We start from the raw sequence: 5,765 nt of genomic DNA on the forward strand, positions 1-5,765 counted from the left end.
TTTCAAATCTTTAAACAGACGTAGGTCGGATTCACTTTGGTTTCTACCTTCAACTGTTTGACTAAAAGACTGACTAGTCGTTGAATCCAGATTTCATATCATTTTCATCATCTTGTCATTTTCTTTTTTTTTTTTTGTGTTGATCTTGGTGCCACAAAGTGAAGAGTTTAGCGAAAGGAGTTGCCGTCTTGTGAAGACTGAAGACTTCTCCATCTTGTGCAAATGCGTTTTTCACTCAAGTACTAATGAGTGGTTTCTTTTTTCTTGAGCAAACAATATTATCTATATTAAGAGGAGGCGGTGAGCTCAACCTCAAAATGAGCTAAAAATATTGTGGTTCAAATTTCCATTTGGCAAGATTCGAACCTAAAACCTCTCACTTACAAATGAAGAGGAATATCATTAGACTGTAGTACTAAGTGACAGTAATAATGAATCTTTAATTTCATTACATTTGAACACTAACCGAGCCCTAGGCTTTGCAAGTACTTTACAGGCGGTGTTGTGGGCGGTAAACACCCTTTCGAAGTGTACAATTAACCCAATCAATTTTTACAAAGGAACAACTACTTTTTTATGGCATTTTAGTAGTTTTGAGGGGTTGAAAGCTCAACTTGCAATGTGTCCCATCAGGCCACCATCACCGGGTCAACCTCTCTCCTTTCCACCACCATTTGGTCCACCTCTCTCCACCACCACATAATTCCCGGTTCTCATATTTAAGTTTTCTAATCGAAGTTCTTATTTATAGGATGTTAAACATTGAAAATAATGCGTATTGGATGAAAATTTTGGATTCGCAATAGACTATAGTTATTGATATGACTTACAGAAAACTATATAGAGTTTTCCCTTCTTTGTTCATGTGATGGGTTAGCTCATATGCATAAGTAATGAACAGAATAAAGTCATAGCAAGCAATACCATTTATGATTTTTCATATGCAAAAGGAAACTATCATAAAACATTTTAAAATTATGAAACCACATCGTAGACAAATTTAGTCTTTGTAATTTATAATGTCGTTTTGTCTAAATTTTTTGAAATTTTTGTATTGGGACAACCTGACATTAAAATCCTAGATCTGCCACTGCATCATAAGCATATTTTAAAAAAATAAAAAATAAAAAATAAAAAAATAAATAAAAAAGGGCAATCTCAAACTGGCCCTTAGAGATATTTATATGTACACTTGTCACTCTATTAGTGTGCGTAAATCCAATCTACAATCATCTCAAGATTTACACCATCATCTACAATCATCTCAAGCACCTCAATTACAAAAGAGAACATATTAATTAAGGTTACCAAGGTATCGTGGTGTGAGCCCCAATGTGTATCACTTGCACGTTTAAGACTAGTTTCTTGGTTCAAGCCTTACCCACTTGGAAGCTTATAATTTTCAATAGCTTCCATAACTTTGGCTTGTTGTCTTTCTCCAACCATGTCTTGACGTTTACATGATGCTCCGACAATAGTAACAACATTATTAACCAAGGAGAAAAAAAAGCCAATTTGAATATGATTATTTTCCACGGCTACAAGAGCAAGTTGAATTTGATGTGCAAAGCAATGAATATAAAATGCACTTTCATTTTCTTTCAAAATAAGTGTCTTAAGGCCATTAAACTCACCTTGCATATTGCTAGCCCCATCATAACCTTGTCCATGCAATCTATATATGCTTAATCCATTTATAGAGAAGAACTGATCAATTGCCTCTTTAAGTGAAAAAGCAGTGGTTTTAGGAACATGCTTTATGCCCACAAATCTTTCAACTACTTGTCCGTTGGTATTCACATAGCGAAGTACAATTGCCATTTGCTCCTTGACTGATATATCACGCGATTCATTAACCAAAACAGAAAAGAAAGCATCATCACCAATATCAAACATGATAGCATTGGTGGTTTCACATGTTGCTGCATACACAAGATCTTTTTGAATTTCAGGTGATGTTAACTTGAGATTTTCAGGAGCATTTTTAAACACCACATTTTTAATACCCTCATTATGATTTGCAAAAAACTTCAAAAGCTCAAGAAAATTACCCTTATTGCTTGAATCTTCACTTTCATCATGACCGCGAAAAGCAATACCTTGTTGCAATACAAAGCAAATGCAATCAAGTGATGCATTCAAACGAGTGCGCTAATCAATATGTGCTTGATTCGACTGCTTGTGGACAATTGTTTTAATATGTTGATTCTGATTCATTAAAGCTTCAAAATGAAGTAAAGCTTGGTTCTGAGCACTATTAGGACCTCCAACGTGAACTCGAAGTCGACATTTTTTCTTCCAATTATAAACCCTTTGCTAGTAAAATTGTCATTACCTGCTTGCTCCGGAATCTCTAGCTTGAAGAGATAATAGCTTCGACAAAAAACAGCATTTTTGGATATGCTATACTCCAACCAAGTAGGAAAGTCATCGAACCATTTCAAATTGAAACGGTGTTGTATTCCTGCAAATGACGTATATGGAAATTGATGGGTTCGAGGTTGAACCAATTCCCTTTGTAAATAAGCTCTTCGAACTTGATCTCTAATATTTGGATCATATTCTAATATCCGAAGTCGAAGCCTAGGATCTCCTGGAAGATTTGCCAGTATACTTTCTATGTTTTGTTCATTTGAACTTTCAGGAATATTCGTTGTAGAGGGTAAGAGGTTATCTTCGGTTGATTTTCTCTTAAAATACCTCTCCATAACTGTTTTAAATAATACCAAAAAGAGTCAACAACATAATATAAATTTGATCAAATTAACAAAAGCAAAGTTCACATAATCACAGACCAATACAAACCCCACAAACCTTAAAATAAACCCCACAATTAATCTGCAGAATCAGTTTGCAGTATTAATCCGCAGCATCAATTTGCAGCATCACTCTGCAAAATCAATTTGCAGCATCACTTTACAGAATTAGTTTCCTACATGCCATGTTGACTTCAAGTACTACATCAATTGAGTATAATTTATGGATTCTTTCAGGTTAGTGTTTTTAGTTGTTTATGAAATATATTAAGTCTAATACCCAGACCTCCTCCTTCCTCATTCCGTTTTATTATCCAATTCAGATTTTATTTTACATCTGATTGAATTTGTCTTATTTCCATTTGATTGCCTTATCTTTTTCCGGCTATAACTTCATCATCATATGTTAAAATCTTATATTGTTATCATTCATTTTGGTTTAGAATTACAATACAGGAATTAATTAACATGAGTGAATTGATTCAATTTTTCTTATGATGGTTTCAAATTTCCCACCCTTCTTTCACTTAGATTCTCCCCGCTCCAAATTTAAAAACTCAAACAAATAAATAATGAAATTTCAGATTAGAGAAACTTACTAGAAGAAGGACGCCGAGCCGGAAGAATGCAACCTAGAGAACAAGAGAGATCGCTGGGTCGGAAGAACGCACCTAGAGAACAAGAGAGATCGCTGGGTCGGAAGAACGCACCTAGAGAACAAGAGAGCCGGAAGAATTCAACTCATTTGAACGGTTATCCACGATTATCGGGTTTATAGATTAGAATTATCATCCTTATTCCTTCCCACGACTACCAGACCATTCTGCCGTGGTGAATCCTCTCCTTCCTTTCTTTGTATGCATTCCTTTTCCTCTCCTCCTATCTCTCCATGTGTTGCTAACTCCCTAACAACCAGGTTGCTAGGTGATGGTGAAATAACATAAAACAACGAAGAAGAAATTGTTAAGTCGAACGAAATATACGAATGTTATAGTGTTATCTTCTTGATGGATAAATTAGAATTAGATGCCACATTTTAGATTTTTCTAAATTAAACATCTGTTACTTTTCAACTTTTGATTAAAGTGCTTTTACTTTTAATTAAACTATATGTTTCATGTATATTCTTCATTTAAGTATTTTATAAAATCTTTTAAATCCATTTCTATGTAAAAAAAAAAAAAAATGCACTCAATAATATTCATTAATTTATTGCTATTTTTATGGAATCTCATCCCGTCCTCAATTTAAGGATTCAATTATATCTATTGGGGTTCAAGATTAATTGGATGAAATATAGTTTTTATAATTTCCAACTCAACATTTTATATAGATTATAAAAAAAAAAAAAAAAAAAAAAAAAACAAGAGTTCGTTTATAATTAAAATTGAGATGTATACTAGCCTGCCTAATTTCATGCAACTGAAAATAAATTTGAATTGTTCAACAACTACTTATAGTAGAAACGTAAACTAAGAGTTTTCACATTTTTATTTAGAATGAGTCCTTATTCCAATAATTAATTATTAAGAGTTGACAAAATATTTTTTAGTGCAATGTTTTAATGTGAAAAGTTATCTTTTTTTTGGGTTACACAACTTACACATAACATGCCATAAGTTTTGTACGTACCAAAATAAGGATAATACAACGTACTAATAACTTGGTATGTACTAAATAAAGAATTGCCTAACGTACCAAAAGTAATATTTTATAACGTACCAAAATACTTATACGTACCCAGATTAAATTTATATAACATACCAAATGATTGGTACGTTATATTTAATATATGTGCATGTTATATTTCATAATTGTATGTTAATAGGATGTTTATGTGTTTTTAGAATTTAAAACAACAAATTATTTGAATAAGAAAAATTCATTTTGAACGAATTATGATAATAGGATGTTTGTGGTGATTTTAGAATATTTGTGATATTATTTTCTGAACTAGTTGGTTAATTAAATACAATAAAAATCGTAATTTTTAATTAAAAATTAGTAGAAGAATGTTTGATCAAAAGTTTAAAAGTTATAGATGTTTAATTAAAAAAATTCAAATTCAAGACATCTATATCAAAATGCCCCTAATCAACCCATGACAGTGAAGGCCTTGAATTGGCAACAGGATTGTTACCTTTTTAATTACCGTGATATTGTTCAAGGGTGGGGACATATAAATTTTTTAATGGGTGAGCTAACTAAAGTTTTACTTTTCAAATAATGAAATTCCTTTTAAAACTATTTTTTTTTCAAAGATAAATCAATGAAAACAATTCATGCTAGAATTCTACTCTTTAATCTGGGAAAAACAATACAACAAAGAAAAATCTGGGAAAAGTAATATAGGTCTGTAACAAACGTTTCCATTTTTAATTGCTATATTCATTTATCAATAAGAGAAGGGTAATTAAGTCTTCTTATTATCTGCTATTTTTCCATAAATCTCACAAGAATTGGACTTGACAAGTTAATATCTGAGTTATCTATGGCTCTGGTCCCTTCCTCAGAACCCTATTGGTTGTATGCTTTAGATTCTGCGCGGCTTCTGTCCAATAATCCAAAGAAGATGTCTCGGGTCCGTGTGCATTGGAGTGACTATGTCTTTGACTCTGTTGCTTATGGTGACAAGTTCCATTTTGAGGAGTTATGAAGCTATGTTCCTCTCCTGCGTTTTAGCTTGAAATTCGTTTGGATATTGCTAATAGGGGAGTTGGTTTTAGGAAAGCACTAATTTTAGGGGAGTAGATCTCCTTTTAGGACTCTGTGTTGTATAATTTGTGCTTTACTTGGGATTATTTTTTATGACAAGTGCTTATTTGTCGTTCGTCTCCTTGTTACTACCCATTGTTTGGGAGTGCTTATAAGATCTGTTACTAATGTTTATCCATTGTGCTTTTGCTGCTCATGCATTGTCTTAATTGCTTATCATATATATGCTTGATGTTCTTGTGTGCGTTATTTCGCCTTGACACTTTGTCTTACCATGACAAAATGGGGGAGAAA

The 5,765-nt window shown here is 32.6% G+C and overlaps 1 pseudogene across 1 annotated transcript; it reads right to left on the reverse strand.

Moving 5' to 3' along the window:
* Nucleotides 1-1,377: 1,377 nt before the first annotated feature.
* LOC148693154 (uncharacterized) lies at nt 1,378-3,626 on the reverse strand (annotated as a pseudogene). Its single transcript, XR_015953593.1, has 3 exons — nt 3,356-3,626; nt 2,815-2,890; nt 1,378-2,710 (listed from the first exon to the last, which is right to left on the reverse strand). The product of XR_015953593.1 is annotated as an uncharacterized LOC148693154 (transcript).
* Nucleotides 3,627-5,765: the final 2,139 nt, after the last annotated feature.

Source organism: Pyrus communis, chromosome 11 (genome assembly GCF_041283825.1).
Source record: "Pyrus communis isolate YQ-2024b chromosome 11, ASM4128382v1, whole genome shotgun sequence".
Lineage (NCBI taxonomy): Eukaryota > Viridiplantae > Streptophyta > Magnoliopsida > Rosales > Rosaceae > Pyrus > Pyrus communis.